The 19068-nt window shown below is 43.5% G+C and overlaps 1 pseudogene; it reads left to right on the forward strand.

Annotated features, from left to right (window-relative positions):
• The first annotated feature begins 1661 nt into the window (after positions 1 to 1661).
• The window catches only part of LOC120031642, a 34880-nt pseudogene continuing 17473 nt past the window's right edge, over positions 1662 to 19068 (forward strand).

Here is a 19068-nt window from a genome sequence, read left to right on the forward strand (position 1 = left end):
GAGTGCTGCAGAGATGGTTGTCCTTCTGGAAGGATCTCCCATCTCCACCTCAGTCACCGGCTTCATCAATATGTGCATTAACGACGTCGTCCCCACAGTGACTGTAGGTACATATCGCAACCAGAAGTCATAGATTGCGGGCAACATCAGCACCGAGCTAAAGGCTAGAGCTGCCACTTTCAAGGAGCGGGACGAAGGTTCAAGGTTCACCTTCCAACAGGACAACAACCCTAAACTAATCCGGACGTTTATAAGAAATCCCGCTATGCCCTCCGACGAACCATCAAACAGGAACAGCGTCAATACAGGGCTAAGACTGAATCCTACTACACCGGGACTGACGCTCGTCGGATGTGGCAGGGCTTGAAAACTATTGCTGAATACAAATGGAAACCCAGCCGCAAGCTACCCTGTGATGGGAGCCTACCAGACGGGCTTAACGGCTTTTATGCTTGCTTCGAGGCAAGCAACACTGAAGCATGCATGAGAGCATCAGCTGCTCCGGACGACTGTGTGATCACGCTCTCAGTAGCCGTTGTGAGCAAGACCTTTAAACAAGTCAACATGCACAAGGCCACGGGCCAGACAGATTACCAGGACATGTACTCAGAGCATGCGCGGGCCAACTGGCAAGAGTCTTCACTAACATTTTCAACCTTTCCCTGACTGAGTCTGTAACATCTATATGTCTCAAGCAGACCACCATAGTCCCTGTGCCCAAGAAAGTGAAGGTAACCTACGTACATGACTACCACACCTTGACACTTACGTCTGTAGCCATGAAGTGCTTTGAAAGGCACGTCATGGCTCACATCAACACCATCATCCTGGAAACCCTAGACCCACTCCAATTCGCATAACGCCCCAACAGACTCACAGATGAAGCAATCTCAATCGCACTCCACATTGCCCTTACCCACCTGGACAAAAGGAACACCTATGTGAGAATGCTGTTCATTAACTACAGCTCAGCGTTCAACACCATAGTGCCCACAAAGTTCATCACTAAGCTAAGAACCCTGGGATTAAACACCTTCCTCTGCAACTGGATCTTGGACTTCCTGACAGGCCACCCCCAGGTGGTAAGGGTAGAAAACAACACATCTGCCACGCTGATCCTCAACTCGGGTCCCCCTCAGGGGTGCGTGCTTAGTCCCCTCCTGTAATCCCTGTTCACCCACGACTGCGTGGCCAAGCACGCCTCCAACACCATTAAGTTTGCTGATTACACAACGGTGGTAGGCCTGATCACCGACAACGATGAGACAGCCTATAGGGAGGAGGTCAGAGACCTGGCAGTGTGGTGCCAGGGCGACAACCTCTCCCTCAACGTAAGCAAGACAAAGGAGATGATCGAGGACAACAGGAAAAGGAGGGCCGAACACGGGAATGGGTCTTTCCGAATGCACTTTACATAGGGCAGCAGTCTCTAAGGTACAGGGTAGAGTACTGGGTGGTAGCCGGCTAGTGACACGATCTAAGGTTCAGGGCAAGGTACTGGACGGAGGCCATCTAGTGATGACTGTTTATCAGTCTGATGGCCTGGAAGATGTTCATCAGTCTCTCAGTCCCAGCTTTGATGCAGGCTTCTAGATGGAAGCAAGGTGAGAAGGCCGTGGCTCAGGTGGCTGTGCGCTCTGTGCAAGCTCCCCGCAGTTGCCATGCTAGAGTGGGAATTCAGCCAGGACGGTTTGTGCCGGCTCAACGCTCATGGCCTCCGGTGTGTCTCTTCGGCCCAGGATATCCTGCGCCAGCTCTACGCACGGTATCCTCAGTTCACCAGCACAGCCCAGTGTGGCCTGTTCCAGCTCCCCACACTTGACGGGCTACAGGGGGTATCCAGCCAGGACGAGTTGTGTCAGCGCTGCGCTCCAGACCTTCGGTGCGCCTCCACAGTCCAGTGTGTCCTGCGCTGGCTCTACGCACTATGCCTCCAATGCGCCGTCATAGCCCAGTGCTTCCTGTTCCAGCTCTTCACACTCACCGAGCTAAAGTGAGTATCCAGACAGGATGTGTTGTGGTAGCTCCACTCACTAGGCTGCCAGTACGTCTCCTCAGTCCGGTGAGACCTGTTCCGGCGCCACGTACTAAGCCTCCAGCGACGGTCCCCGGTCCGGGCCCTCGGGCAGCACCCCGGTTCCTCCAGTGAAGGTCCATGCACCAGGGCCACCACCAAGCGGAGGGTGGTCTACGTCCCGCACCAGAGCCACCGCCGTAAGGGATGCCCACCCGGACCCTCCCCTTTAGAGTCAGGTTGTGCGGCCAGAGTCCGCACCTTTGGGGGGGTGTGACTAGGGTGGGCATTCTAGGTTCTTTATTTCTATGTTTTCTACTTCTTTGTTTTTGGCCGAGTGTGGTTCCCAATCAGAGGCAGCTGTCTATCGTTGTCTCTGATTGGGAATCATACTTAGGCAGTCCTTTTTCCCTCCTTCAGTGTGGGATCTTGTCTTTGTTTTGAGTGCATGTAGTTTGCACGATGAAGCTGTTTGGTCATTGTATTGTTTATTGTTTTTTGGTGTACATTTAATTTAAAGAAGAATGTACGCCTACCACGCTGCACCTTGGTCTCATTCCAACGACAAACGTTACAGTCACTCAATTCATCCCTGTAGGCTGTATCGTCATTGTTGGTAATCAGGCCTAGCACTGTTGTCTTCAGACAACTTGAGGATTGAGCTGGAGACGTGCATAGCCACACAGTCATGAGTGAACAGAGAGTACAGAAGAGGGCTGAGCACACACCCTTGTGGGGCTCCCGTATTGAGGATCAGCGTGGTGGAGGTGTTGTTGCCTATATTCACCACCTGAGGTCAGCCTGTCAGTAAGTCTAGGACCCAGTTGCACAGGGAGGGGTTCAGACCCTGGGCCCTGATCTTAGAGATGAGCTTGGAGGTCACTATGGTGTTGAAGGCTGAGCCGTAGTTGATGAACAGCATTCTCACATAGGTATTCCTCTTGTCCAGGTAGGATAGGGCAGCGTGCAGTGCAATGGCGATTGCGTTGTCCGTGGATCTCTTGAGGCAAATTGTAGTGGGTCTAGGGTGTGATCCTTAACTAGCCTCTCAAAGCACTTCTTGATAACAGAAGTGAGTGCCCCGGGGCGATAGCAACAATGCCCCTTGACACTGTAGTGATCAATAAGCCCGCCTGCTTGGGGGCTGCCGCTGTTTGCAGTACTAATTGTGGACCCTGAGGAACGGTATATACCGTTATTGTCATGACCTAATGTTAACATATCGTACATGTACCTTATGTTGAGAGTAAATCATACTGTACCTCATATACTGTCTTGTCTTCTGTTCACAAGATGGATAATTGACCAAAATGTACACATGGTTACCAAAGTTGTGAAAAAAGTGATTGATTACAAAAAGTGCTACTGAACGCCCTTGCTTTATGGATACAGTTACGGAAGTGTGTGATCCATTATTTAACCATTTCAATTCCACACATTGTTGTCTCTTTTATGGCTCTTTCAAGCTCCCTCTTTGTGTATTTAGCTCTTCAAGTGGAGCCCTTGGAGCCCTTGTCAGTGTGTCACCACCCTCATCATTGACATCAGAACACGTCTCTCACGTGAGAATGTGGTCCAGATTAATTCCCTTCTGCTGCCCAATCAGCTCCTGTTGATTGGATGGTGTCATGTTGGAAGGGACATTGTAGACTTGAATACTACAGACCGTCACAATGTCATTATCAGCTAAATCAACACACTTCCTTGAGGTTCAGCTTTCCTTGTTTAGTCTAACTTGGCATTGTCACGCCCTGGCTATACGAGGGTCTTCAGTCCGGGGCCCGCTGCGAGGGTCCCCTTTCCAGAGGCGCCACCTAAGTGGGCCAAGACGGAGGTGGAGCGGGGTCCACGTCCCGCACCCGAGCCGCCGCCGTAAGGAAGGCCCACCCGGACCCTCCCCTTTAGAGTCAGGTTTTGCGGCCAGAGTCCGCACCTTTGGGGGGGGGGGGGGGGGGGGGGGGGGGGGTACTGTCACGCCCTGGCTATTGAGAGGGTTTTTATTCTCTATTTTGGTTAGGCCAGGGTGTGACTAGGGTGGGCCGTCTATGTTCTTTTTTCTAGGTTTGGTTTTCTATGTGTTTGGCCTGGTGTGGTTCCCAATCAGAGGCAGCTGTCTATCGTTGTCTCTGATTGGGAGCCATATTTAGGTAGCCTGTTTTCCATTGTGTGTTGTGGGTGATTAATTTCTGTTTCCTGTGTTAGTGTTTGCACCATACGGGACTGTTTCAGTTGTTTGTTTGTACTTTTGTTATTTTGTTCAGTGTTCTGTTGAGTTATTAAATATCTCATTATGGACACTTACCACGCTGCACATTGGTCCGATCCTTGCTACTCCTCCTCAGACGAAGAGGAAATCCGTTACAGGCATGTTATGTGTTGTTGCATTCATTAGAACTATTTGTTGGTGAAGCTGCAAAAATGATTTATTACTTGTTCAAAACAAATACATTTATAATACCTGTTAAGAAGTATAAACTCAAGCAGTCCAAAGTGATTCCCAGCAGTTCCATCTGGAGTATTATATATAATCCCATCTTGAGTTAGAGAGTCTCTCATTTCAAGCATCCCTTTTATTTCTGATATAAGGAAGCAATTTCCCCTGAGACATAGACATTTCGTTGAGACAAAAAGTAAAATGATATACCAGCAGAAAATTCCATTCAAGGATCATTAAGCCGTTTCGGAGGAAATTCTCATTCTATGACATTAAACAACTTCCAAGAAAAATGTATTTCTCACGCACACACACACACACACACACACACACAGACCTACACACTCACAATTCTAGTTCTATGACATTAAACAAGATATTCCGTATCTGATTGTTTTTTGTCTGTAGAATACTGGACTGAAATTAATCCTATTTTCACTCTTGCATTACTGATTGAAGAGTGAAGTCGCTGTGACAAACACATTCAAGCACATTTGTCACAGCATACAACTTGGAGAGAAAAACTCGGCCATCATATTCAGCTAAATCTCTCTCCTTGTAAATAACTTTTATTGCGATATCACTTCAGAGTCTAGTATCTGGGTTTCCAATCTGTCTCCCTCACCAAGGCAATCAATGGTTATAGATATTTCACCCTAGATATGCTTAATATGAGTCTAAGTCACCTTTCTCTGGACACAAGATGATTTGTTACTGTACCCTCCTCAATATGACTTAGCAGGTCTCTGTCATTTGATAAATAGTTTTTTATACATTACAGGACATTGTAAGGCATCATGTGTAAATATGGTATAGCATATGTACAGTATGTGGTCTGGATACCCCTCAAAGCTACGCCATGACCAGGATAAAGAATTCAAGAATGGGCTCCTCAAAACCATGCCGCAACTGAAAGGAGTGGGTTACTCAAGAGCATCACCGTACCACCCTCAGGGCAACCAAGCAGAGAGATTCAACAGAACTTTGCTCCAGATGCTGAGAACGCATCTAGAGAAGGAGAAAGAAAGATGGAAAGAACACCTTCCACAAGTGGTGCATGCATACAGCTGCACAAGGCCTGAGGCTACAGGATTCTCACCCCTCTATCTGCTCTACGGTCACCATCGACGGCTGCCAGTAGACCTGCTGTTTGGCCTGACCGTTGAAGAGGAGACAAAATCGCCCAAAGGCTATGCTGAGAAATGGGCTGAGAGAATGACTGAAACGTACAGAATAGCATCCGAGAACAGCAAGCCGGAAAACGTATTATGACCGACTACTGGGAGAAAACGATCAACGTTGTCAAAGAGCAATTGAGTGACAACCGTGTGTATAAAGTATGTCCAGCATCTGGTGCAACGAAGATCTGCACCTTCCATCGAAACCAGCTCCACTTGGTTAACAACCTACTTGTTGATTTACCTGCGCAGTCTGCTCTGTCGCAGTCTACTAAGACACCATCCGGAGAGAAAAGAATGACAAACAGAAGCATGAGAATCAGAATGGAAAGGGCGACAACACAGAGCAATGATACAGCAGATTGAAAACTGGCTGAGGATACCTGGCTGAGAGAGAACAGAACACTCACAACCTACCTGTAGATTGCAGATTACTCTAATCCATAGAAGAACATCCAGAGAAATCATACCCACCCAAAGCAACTCACCTGTAAGAGAAATAAGACGAGGAACCAAATCAAATCTGTTAATTTGTCACATGCGCCGAATACAAATGCTTACTTACGAGCCCTTTCTCAACAATACAGAGTTAAAATGTAAGAAAATTACCAAATTAAAACAGAAAATACTAAATAGTAACACAATAAATAACAACAGCGATGCTATAAAAGTGACTAGGCAATCAGGATAGATAATAAACAGAGTAGCAGCAGCGTATATGGAGAGTGTGAAAGTGTGTGTGTGGCGTCAATATGCTTGTTTGTGTGTGTGTGTGTGGGGGGGGGGGGGGGGGGGGGGGGATGTTGGAGTGTCTGTGTAAGTATGCGTGAGTGTGTATTTAAAACCTTTTTTGGGGGGGCCCAAAACTACTCCATACTTCCATTCATTTGTATGGGTTACCTTCAGACGAGTCCCGTGAGACCTATGAAAAAATGAAGAACACCATCGTGTTCATAAGAGGTCCCCACTTTCACAGTGGTTTCAAAATGTAAACACAACATGCAATAATTTCATCAATTTTACTGAATTACACTTCATATAAGGAAATCAGTCAATTGAAATAAATAAATTAGGCCCTAATCTATGAATTTCACATAAATGGGCAGGGACGCAGGCATGGGTGGTCCTGGGGAGGCATAGGCCCACCCACTGGTGAGCCAGGACCAGCCAATCAGAATGAGTTTTTCCCCACAAAAGGGCTTTATTACGGACAGAAATACTCCTCAGTTTCATCAGATGTCCATGAGGCTGGTCTCAGACATTCCCGCAGGTGAAAAATCCAGATGTAAATGTCCTGGGCTGGCATGGTTACACGTGGTCTGCGGTTGTGAGGCCGGTTGGACGTACTGCCAAATTCTGTAAAAAGACGATGAAGGCGGCTTACGGTAGAGAAATTAACATTAAATTATCTGGCTACTGCTCTGAGGGTCATTCCTGCAGTCAGCAATGCCAATTGCATGCTCCCTCTAAACATACAGTTGAAGTCGGAAGTTTAAATACACTTAGGTTCTAGTCATTAAAACTATTTTTTCAACCACTCCACAAATGTCTTGTTAACAAACTATAGTTTTGGCAAGTTGGTTAGGACTATAACAGGCTCATTGTCCACCCTCCCTCCCAGAAGCTTGGAAGGGATGAGAAAGACAAGCCTATGGGTTCGTAGCTTCAATCCCACAGCACACACACACACACCAATTGATTAATTGTATGCTGAATGTACAGTTGAAGTCGGAAGTTTACAAACACTTAGGTTGGAGTCATTAAAACTCGTTTTTCAACCACTCCACAAATGTATTGTTAACAAACTATAGTTTTGGCAAGTCGGTTAGGACATCTACTTTGTGGATGACACAAGTAATTTTTCCAACAATTGTTTACAGATTATTTCACTTATAATTCACTGTATCACAATTCCAGTGGGTCAGAAGATTACATACACTAAGTTGACTGTGCCTTTAAACAGCTTGGAAAATTCCAGAAAATTATGTCATGGACTTGGAAGCTTCTGATAGGCTAATTTACATAATTTGAGTCAATTGGAGGTGTACCTGTGGATGCATTTCAAGGCCTACCTTCAAACTCAGTGCCTCTTTGCTTGACATCATGGGAAAATCAAAAGAAATCGGCCAAGACCTCAGAAAAAAAATGGTATCCCTCCACAAGTCTGGTTCATCCTTGGGAACAATTTCCAAATGCCTGAAGGTACCACGTTCATCTGTACAAACACTAGTTACCAAGTATAAACACCATCAGACCACGCAGCCATCATACCGCTCAGGAAGGAGATGTGTTCTGTCTCCTAGAGATGAATGTACTTTGGTGCGAAAAGTGCAAATCAATCCCAGAATAACAGCAAAGGACCTTGTGAGATGCTGGAGGAAACAGGTACAGAAGTATCTATATCCACAGTAAAACGAGTCTTATATCTACATAACCTGAAAGGCCGCTCAGCAAGGAAGAAGCCACTGCTCCAAAACCGCATGAAAAAGCCAGACTACGATTTGCAACTGCACATGGGGACAAAGATCGTACTTTTTGGAGAAATGTCCTCTGGTCTGCTGAAACAAAAATAGAACTGTTTGGCCATAATGACCATAGTTATGTTTGGAGGAAAAAGGGGGAGGCTTGCAAGCCGACGAACACCATCCCAACCGTGAAGCATGGGGGTGGCAGCATCATGTTGTGGGGGTGCTTTGCTGCAGGAGGGACTGATGCACTTCACAAAATAGATGGCATCATGAGGTAGGAAAATTATGAGGTTATATTGAAGCAATATCTCAAGACATCAGTCAGGAAGTTAGAGCTTGTTTGCAAATGGGTCTTCCAAATGGACAATGACCCCAAGCATACTTCTGAAGTTGTGGCAAAATGGCTTAAGCACAACAAAGTTAAGGTATTCGAGTGGCCATCACAAAGCCCTGACCTCATTCCTATACAAAATTTGTGGGCAGAACGGAAAAAGCATGTGGGAGCAAGGAGGCCTACAAACCTGACTCAGTTACACCAGCTCTGTCAGGAGGAATGGGCCAAAATTCATCAAAATTATTGTGGGAAGCTTGTGGAAGGCTACCCAAAACGTTTGACCCAAGTTAAACAATTTAAAGGCAATGCTACCAAAAACTAATTGAGTGCATGTACACTTCTGACCCACTGGGAATGTGATGAAAGAAATAAAAGCTGAAATAAATTGTTTTCTCTGCTATTATTCTAACATTTCACATTCTTAAAATAAAGTGGTGATCCTAACTGACCTAAGGCAGGGTATTTGTACTAGGATTAAATGTCAGGAATTGTGAAAAACTGAGTTTAAATGTATTTGGTTAAGGTGTATATAAACTTCCCACTTCAACTGTATCTCTAGCTTAAGCCGCCTCCAAAGTTGTTTAAGAGAATTTGTCTGTACGTCCAATAAAGCCCTTTTGTGGGGGAAAAGTCATTCTGATTGGCTGGGCCTGGCTCCCCAGTGGGTGGGCATATGCTCTCCCAGGCCTACCCATGGCTCTGCCCCTGCCCAGTCATGTGAAATCCATAGATTAGGGCCTAATGAATTTATTTCAATGTACTGATTTTCTTTATATGAACTGTAACTCAGTAAAATCGTTTAAATTGTTGCATGTTTATTGTTTTGTTCAGTATATAATACATAGATATTGAGAAGAAGCAACTGAAGAAAGCAGCTAACTCTCCATTTCTGTCACACCCTGGCCTCTGTTATATTGATTTTCTTTATTAGTTTAGTTAGGTCAGGGTGTGACATGGGGGATGTTTGTGTGTTTTGTCTAGTTTAGGGTGTGTGTATTGTTTTAAGGGGTTTTTAGTATGTATGGGGTTGTGTTCAGTGTAGGTGTTTAGGAAAGTCTATGGTTGCCTGATTTGGTTCTCAATCAGAGACAGCTGTTTATTGTTGTCTCTGATTGGGAGCCATATTTAAGACAGCCATAGGCTTTAGGTGTTTGTGGGTAATTGTCTATGTTGAACGTTTGTAGCTTGTGTATGCACTTACGTTTGTAGCTTCACGGTCGTTTGTTGTTTTGTTTTGTAAAAGTGTTCGTTTCGTCATCTTTAATAAAAGAAGATGTCTTCATATCCCGCTGCTCCTTGGTCCGCTTATTATGACGATCGTGACAATTTCAGGTGTTCTGCTTCTTTCTGTAGCAGCTTTTGTCCAAATGATAAGGCAGTTGCCTCACCAGTTTACTGTATGTACTACTGTGAAACCCCTTACCTCACAACCATGATTACATATTGATTTCATTACCTGTGACCAAATTGGCAGTGTTTACTTTTGTCATTAATGCAGAAAAGTACTCCGTCAGTGGCATTTTGCACACCTGCATCTCTATCGAGCCACCCATGTGGCGACAGGTACGGCCTTTTACTTAGAGTATGGATTCCTCATCAAGTCGCCCACTTTTGAATGCATCATTAACCTTTGCCCTCTGCATAATGGCATAGGTCAAGTCACTAATTATGGTTTGAGAGGAGTTCACCATGCTGGCGAGGATCAATCTGCCTTGTCTAATTAGCTTTAACTGGGCACTCAGTCACTACTGACTGGTGTTACTGTAGAGTGGAGAGGGCTAAAGAAACAAATAGAAGAGATAATGGTGCCATAAAACTGTCTCTTCAAGTAGCTGTCCAGTGTTTCCAGATCTCTATGAAATATAATCTATCATTAATTACAATATTTGTGAAATAGTATTCCTTCCAAAAAATTATAGTTAAGTATGTTAAAAAGCAGCTTTTCAGTGTGTGGTGTGGGCATAACCCAACAACAGAATTGTGTGACCATATACCGGTCAATAAAATATTCATGACAAGTAAACAGATGATTGGCCAGCTCAGCTAATGAGCCAATGAGTGGCTTAGCCAAAAGAATGATATCATCCTCTATGAGGAAATGACAAGCATTTTTTAAACAGAGTTTAAGGAAGGGTTTCTAAATTGTTTTTTCTCTAATTTATGCTTTTGGCCAGTTGTTGACAAGTCAATAACATTATTTGGGTATGGGTTAACAGATTGAGCTTTTTAATGTGAGATTTTCACTGGACAGGTACTTTCAGTCCTATTGTAAATGGTGGCAATATAAAAGTTGGCAGGAGTTCATTTTGTACTGTAGATATAAGGATGTCCTTCTCCAGGGCAGTAAATCTGATACAAAGATAAGATAAAGTCCAAGACTGAGGGGTTGTTGGCAGTAGCAAGGTTAGATTTTATCTGTGTGATGGAGGGATTTGGAAAGACTGACTAGAATAATAATTTGGTGGGTGCTTATAGTTGTCCTATTTCACAGATGTACAATTGTGTATTGGAAATGTGTTTTTTGCGTATCCCAACTCCCCCTGAGAGTAGGGTCAAGGCCAGGGTCGGCCATTATCAACGGCGACCCTGAAGCAATTAGGGTTAAGTGCCTTACTCAAGGCCACAGACAGATTTTTCACCTTGTTGGCTCAGGGATGCAAACTAGTGACCTTTCGGTGACTGCCCTAACGCTCTAACCGCTAGGCTACCTGCTCTACCCAAACCACAATAACCAAGGAATTCCATCTACCCTGTTTAAAGCATAGCACTGATAATATTCTGAAGTTATTTTGCAATAATAATTATTGCTATGTAGCTATGGTTTATATAGCGTTACAAACATTGGTGGTATCACGTAACATCATTATGTTCATTGGCTTTGCCAAAAATATTGTCTGATTGAAGATTCATGTTCGACTTTGCCTGGCTACCCAGACTCCTTGCTCCGGCTAAAGGCTACGCCAATCTCATTCCCAAGCATGCCATGTGTGTTTTGGTAAAATGACGCCCATTAAGTGGGAGTTCCCTGAGACGCCCCTACCTCTCCCCAACCACCCAGCCTTTGAGGTGTCTCTAGGATCAGGACAGCTATTTTTTGTCTGGTCTCCTGTCTCACACTGATTCTCCCCATAGGAGAGGACAAATATATGCAGATGCAAATGAGCTGCCAAGGCCTGGAGCCAGAATAAGATGCTCTCTCTGGTCCCATTGTCTGCACACTACCATGCCAGAAAACAAATGTGTATATGATACAGTTATCCTCCCGAGCAGGGTTCAGCAAATTCATGACACATTCATAACCCATACATACAGCATGTATAAGCAGTACGGAGTTTTCTGAACTCCGACAGGTTCAGTGAATCAGTCTGCAGAACTATTTGCTAAGGGCGCATGTGTGTGCGTGTCTGTGTGTGTATGCATGCTTGCTTATGTGTGTGTGTGTGTGTGTGTGTGTGTGTGTGTGTGTGTGTGTGTGTGTGTGTGTGTGTGTGTGTGTGTGTGTGTGTGTGTGTGTGTGTGTGTGTGTGTGTGTGTGTGTGTGTGTGTGTGTGTGTGTGTGTGTACATATACATACTATACAAATAGATTCATTATGGTCAAGGTGACTCCAGGATTGGACATTGTCCTGCCAGGTGCAATGTGATGGTTTCATAGTCTTTAGTTTAAGCCTATTGCCAGTCTGCCTGAGCTTATGACACATTATGTCCCTGTATTACCACCACAGTAACCAGTATCAACTTGTTTCATCATAGCCCATTTTAAGAGGATACTACTCTTATCTAATCAATTAATCTGCAATCAGCACAATTGAGTTGACCAGTAGTGGAAAATAGGTTATAATACAAATTGAATGAGAAACGTAGCCTATCGGTCCACAATGACCTAAGACGTGAATCTGTGGCCGTCCATCATGTAATCCTCTTGTTTTTGCTTGTCATGATATATTCTTTCATCTAGATCTGCATATAGGCTGCGTTTACACAGGCAGCCCAATTCTGATATTTTTTTCCACTATTTGGTCTTTTGACCAATCACATTAGATCTTTTCACATCAGATATTTTTCAGAGCTGATCTGATAGGTCAAAAGACCAATTGGTGATAAATGGATCAGAATTGAGCTGCCTGTGTAAACGCAGCCTTACAATCTTCAATTGAGAACTTGGGTTGATCATCATTAGGAGCACAAAATATTTTACTGGGCGAGATGCCAGGGTTTTTGCCTAGACTTTTCCATAGTTCAACAAATTAGGGAAGAAGCAATCTCTCATGGACAGACTACGTGACATAACTGATATCTTAACATTTGTCAAAAGGAAGGATGGGATGAATAACGAGCAACAGTAGTTCCGGTGCTTTAGTTATCCATCACTAGTTATTTGGACGTATCAGGTTTGGGTGGTGCTTAATTTGGGGGTGGGGATTTCAAGAAATCATTGAATCAAATGTATTTATTAAGTCCTTCTTACATCAGCTAATGTCACAAAGTGCTGTACAGAAACCCAGCCTAAAACCCCAAACAGCAAGCAATGCAGGTGTAGAAGCACGGTGAGGGGTGGCCAGTCATCTTCTGGCTGTGCTGGGTGGAGATTATAACAGAACATGGCCAAGATGTTCAAATGTTCATAGATGACCAGCAGGGTCAAATAATAATAATCACAGTGGTTGTTGAGGGTGCAACAGGTCAGCACCTCAGGAGTAAATGTCAGTTGGCTTTTCATAGGGGATCATTCAGAGTATCTCTACCGCTCCTGCTGTCTCATTCATTCAGAGTTGAAAACAGCAGGTCTGTGACAGGTAACACGTCCGGTGAACAGGTCAGGGTTCCAAAGCCGCAGGCAGAACAGTTGAAACTGGAGCAGCAGCACGGCCAGGGGGGAGGAGAGAGAGACTTAAATTCACACAGGACACCGGAAAAGACAGGAGAAATACTTCAGATATAACAGACTGACCCTAGCCCCCCGACACTAAATACTGGAGGCTGAGACAGGAGGGGTCGGGAGACACTGTGGCCCCATCCGACAATACCCCCGGACAGGGCCAAACAGGCAGGATATAACCCACCTACAAGGATCTACAAAGCACAGCCCCCACACTACTAGAGGGAAAACTTCAACCACCAACTTACCATCCTGAGACAAGGACGAGTATAGCCCACAAAGATCTCCGCCACGGTACAACCCAAAGGGGGGTGCCAATGCGGACAGGAAGATCACGTCAGTGACTCAACCCACTCAAGTGACGCACCCCTCCTAGGGACGGCATGGAAGAGCACCAGTAAGCCAGTGACTCAGCCTCTGTAATAGGGTTAGAGGCAGAGAATCCCAGTGGAGAGAGAGGAACCGGCCAGGCAAAGACAGCAAGGGCGGTTCGTTGCTCCAGTGCCTTTCCGTTCACCTTCACACTCCTGGGCCAGACTACACTCAATCATAGGACCTACTGAAGAGATGAGTCTTCAATAAAGACTTAAAGGTTGAGACCGAGTCTGCGTCTCTCACATGGGTAGGCAGACCATTCCATAAAATGGAGCTCTATAGGAGAAAGCCCTGCTTCCAGCTGTTTGCTTAGAAATTCTAGAGACAGTAAGGAGGCCTGCGTCTTGTGACCGTAGCGTACATGTAGGTATGTACGGCAGGACCAAATCTGAAAGAGAGATAGGAGCAAGTCCATTTAATACTTTGTAGGTTAGCAGTAAAACCTTGAAATCAGCCCTTGCCTAACAGGAAGCCAGTGTAGAGAGGCTAGCACTGGAGTAATATAATCAAATGTTTTGGTTCTAGTCAAGATTCTAGCAGCCGTATTTAGCACTAACTGAAGTTTATTTAGTGCTTTATCCGGGTAGCCGGAAAGTAGAGCATTGCAGTAGTCTAACCTAGAAGTGACAAAAGCATGGCAAAATTTTTCTGCATCATTTTTGGACAGAAATTTTTTGATTTTTGCAATGTTACTTAGATGGAAAAAAGCTGTCCTTGAAACAGTCTTGATATGTTCGTCAAAAGAGAGATCAGGGTCCAGAGTAACGCCGAGGTCCTTCACAGTTATATTTGAGACGACTGTACAACCATCAAGATGAATTGTCAGATTCAACAGAAGATCTCTTTGTTTTTTGGGACCTAGAACAAGCATCTCTGTTTTGTCCGAGTTTAAAAGTAGAACATTTGCAGCCATCCACTTCCTTATGTCTGAAACACAGGCTTCCAGGGAGGGCAAATTTGGGGCTTCACCATGTTTCATCGAAATGTACAGCTGTGTGTAATCCACATTGCAGTGAAAGTTAACATTATGTTTCAGAATGACATCACCAAGAGGTAAAATATATAGTGAAAACAATAGTGGTCCTAAAACGGAGCTTTGAGGAACACCGAAATTTACAGTTTAATTTACAGTTTAATTTGCAACGGATATCTTTCCAACAGATAAGATCTAAACTAGGCCAGAACTTGTCCATGTAGACCAATCAAAGGGCATCTGCCATAATTACACAAGATTTTGTTTTGCGTTTCTGAGATTAGGGATGAAGAAAAATAATTTTGTCCGATTTCTGCACATCTAACTTTAATTCAAATAAAGCATAGTATGAAATTCCATGAAAATGAAACAAATGTCCTCCCCCAAAAACTATTTGAGAGAGCTTAGAGGGAAGCTTAGAGAGAGTGAGCTGGGTAGAGAACACATTGTGACAACACAATCATCCTTGAGAGTAGAGTTAGGTTATCCCACGGCTCATACAAAATCATACACAACGCACCACGAACAAGGCATGCACACACACACACGTACGCAAATACGCACACACATGTACACACACACATGTACACACACACACATGTACACACACACACACACACACACACACACACACACACACACACACACACACACACACACACACACACACACACACACACACACACACACACACACACACACACACACACACACAGACACACACACACACACACACACACAGCATCTGTTGAGTTTTCATCAGGATAATCAGCTGTCTGTATTCCCCTCCATAGACCACATCTGGCACAGTACTAAAGTCGACCTCAACCTACAGGGAACAATAATTAAAGGTATGTTAATGACAGTAATAACCATGTCAGTGTACTCCTTTCATATCCCAGCAAGGAAAACTGTCTAATTCAATGTCTCTAGATGATACGTCCTGATCGAAATAAATCCCCTACAATACCTACTCCTGCCACTAGCTGTTTAGCATTCTTTATAACTAATGATTTACTAAATACTATACACAGGTTTTTGCTGAACCCATACCTTTCTACTCAATAATCAAACATCTTAACGTTTTGAAAATGTGTCTGTACCTTGGAATGCTGTAGCTTTGTACACTTCCTTAGCATCCCTCATGTAAAAGTGCGTCAAATACGTTACGTAAGCTAATGTTACTCATTGACTGGTTTTACCTTGAACTCAGGGCATCAACACTATCTAGTCAAAAAATGGTTGTGTGCTATGTCCACACCTCTCTCTCTCATGAAAAGTCCATGCTATGTGTGGATGGGAGCCGGATGTGTCTGAAGACATGGAAGTGTTAGCAGAATGAAAGGTCAAGGGTCACAGACAACAGCTGACTAGGATGATAGTGGCATATGGTGACGGACACTAGACATTTAACCAGAGATGCCCCCACCAACCCACCTTTGGCCACCTGAATTAACATGGTTTTGCTCCATTTCACAAATAACAATTAATAATCCTATGCTGTAATAAACAACCTATTAGTGATATTGCTTAAACTGATATCAAATAAGTTAGAGATATTTACTTAATATTTGTTAGTGAATATTGTAGTAAGGTAATTTCCGATTTAAACAAATTGACTTTCACTATGAACATGACTTCAAAACGTGACTTCAAAGGAAACCCTGTAATTACTTGCATGTACCCTTGTCACATCGGACCTTTGCATCCCACGAGGGTGTGGGAGACATCTCCATGTGACTCGGCATGGTTTTTTTTCACCAGGAATCCCAAAGAATATACCCCACATTTTCTCCCACCTCAAAATCAACCAATGAAAAGGTTCCACACACTAGGTTGAGTGTCACTATCTTAACTCTATCTATCGTTGCCAGCTTTGATTAACTCTAAACTCCCCACCAGACTGCACCTGCCAGACCTGTTTATGGGTCATACATACCAAAGGAAGTACAGAATGGCAAATGTTATTTTCTTCATCATATTTCACACATCAGACAATATTTCCAGTTAAATGGATTGGTTTAGCATAAGCACAACTTTGATCCAGGGATGACAGTGAATACACACATTTCGATTTGTTTCCCATAAATGATGAAACACAAATGGAATTGTTACATACTGTAATGGGTGCGTGCTGGTGGCAGGAGGAGAGTGAACTTGGTATAAACGGAGCAGTTTAATGAATATACAAAAACTCCGAAAACCAAAATATACAAAATAAAATAAGAGGGTGCAAAACCCGTCGCACACCAGAACATAACTAGCACCAATACATACAACAAACAATCACCGACAAGGACATGAGGGGAAACAGAGGGTTAAATACACAACATGTAATTGATGGGATTGGAACCAGGTGTGATGGAAGACAAGACAAAACCAATGGAAAATGAAAAATGGATCAGCGATGGCTAGAAGGTCGGTGACGTCGACCGCCGAACACCGCCCGAACAAGGAGAGGGACCGACTTCGGCGGAGGTCGTGACACATACATTCAATATGTTTATTTAAAACAAACAAACTAACAGTTACAAAGGCTTTATGTGGATCTGAGAGGAATAAACAGGCACAGAGAGTCATAGACTGGCAGGTTAGCAGGGTATTATAGTATTCATTCTTGCTTTTCAATAAATACACTGTTTTGTTCATACATTCAGATGGAGCCTATATCAGAACAACTTCCAATCAGGTCACATGCTGTGCGCTCAGTGAATACAGGAGGCTAAATTGGATTTGAATTGGAAACCGGGTATGTTAAAATACCACTCAGGGGTTGACAATCTGTGGAACAATTGCTTTGAATATGTTTCCTCAGGTCAGGCATCCCATTTCAAAAGAGCAGTGAGATCTCCTCACTTATTTCAGTTATTCCTCCTGTGCCTCGGCGGATTTATTAGTTGGAGTTATTCCTGTTTGATCACAATGAAGGAAAATTAAGCTGTTCTCTATACGGATTTGTTGCGTTGTAATAAGGTGTGCACTTCTAATTTGATATAAAATTCAGCATCCATAACGTTTGTGTGAAATGTAATAGGTACTTTCTCTTATTTAGATGTTATGTCCCACGTCAAAAGATAATGTTTTTTAACACCATACAATCTTTACCAAGGCTTCCTACAAGTTGTCTTACACAATATAACATGTATATACTTTGGATATACAGTGCCTTCAGAAAGTATTCACACCCCTTGACATTTTCCACATTTTGTTGTGTTACAGCCTGAATTTAAAATGGATTAAATTGAGAGTTTGTGTCACTGGTCTACACACAATACCCCATAATGTCAATGTGGAATAGTGTTTTTAGAAATTTTTACAAATTCATTAAAAATGAAAAGCTGAAATGTCTTGAGTCACTAAGTATTCAACCCCTATGTTATGGCAAGCCTAAATATGTTCAGGAGTAAACATTTGCTTAGCAAGTCACATAATACGTTGCATGGACTCACTCTGTGTGCAATAATAGTGTTTAACATGATTTTTGAATGACTACCTCATCTCTGTACCCGACACATACAATTATCTGTAAGGTCCCTCAGTCATGCAGTGAATTTCAAACACAGATTCAACCACAAAGACCAGGAAGGTTTTCCGATTTCTCGCAAAGAAGGTCACATATTGGTAGATGGGTAAAAAAAGCAGACATTGAATATTCCTTTGAGCATGGTGAAGTTATTAATGGCACTTTGGATGCTGTATCAATACACCCAGTCACTACAAAGATACAAGCGTACTTCCTAAGTTGCCGGAGAGGAAGGAAACCGCTCTGGGATTTCCCCATGAGGCCAGTGGTGACATTAAAACAATTCCAAAGTTTAATAGCTGTGATTGGAGAAAACTGAGGATGGATCAACAACATTGTAGTTACTCCACAATACTAACCTAACTGACAGACAGAGGGAAAATAAGGATGCCTGTACATAATAAGAATATTCCAAAACATGCATCCTGTTTGCAACAAGGCACTAAAGAAATACTGCAAAAAATATTGCAAAGCAATTCACTTATTGTCCTGAATACAAAGTGTTATGTTTGAGGCAAATGCAATACAGCACATTACTGAGTACCACTCTCCATATTTTCAAGCATAGTGATGACTGCATCATGTTATGGGTATGCTTTTAATCGTTAACGACTGGAGTTTTCCTAATAAAAAAATGTATGGAATGGAGCTAAGCACTGGCAAAATTCTAGAGGGAAACCTGGTTCAGTCTGCTTTCCACCAGGCACTGGGAGATGAATTCACCTTTCACCAGGACAATAACCTAAAACACAAGGCCAAATCTACACTGGAGTTGCTTACCAAGAAGACAGTGAATGTTCCTGAGTGGCCGAGTTACAGATTTAAGTTAAATCTTCTTGAAAATCTATGGCAAGACCTGAAAATGGTTGTCTAGCAATGATCAACAACCAA

This window comes from Salvelinus namaycush, chromosome 37 (assembly GCF_016432855.1).
Source record: "Salvelinus namaycush isolate Seneca chromosome 37, SaNama_1.0, whole genome shotgun sequence".
Classification (NCBI taxonomy): Eukaryota; Metazoa; Chordata; class Actinopteri; order Salmoniformes; family Salmonidae; genus Salvelinus; species Salvelinus namaycush.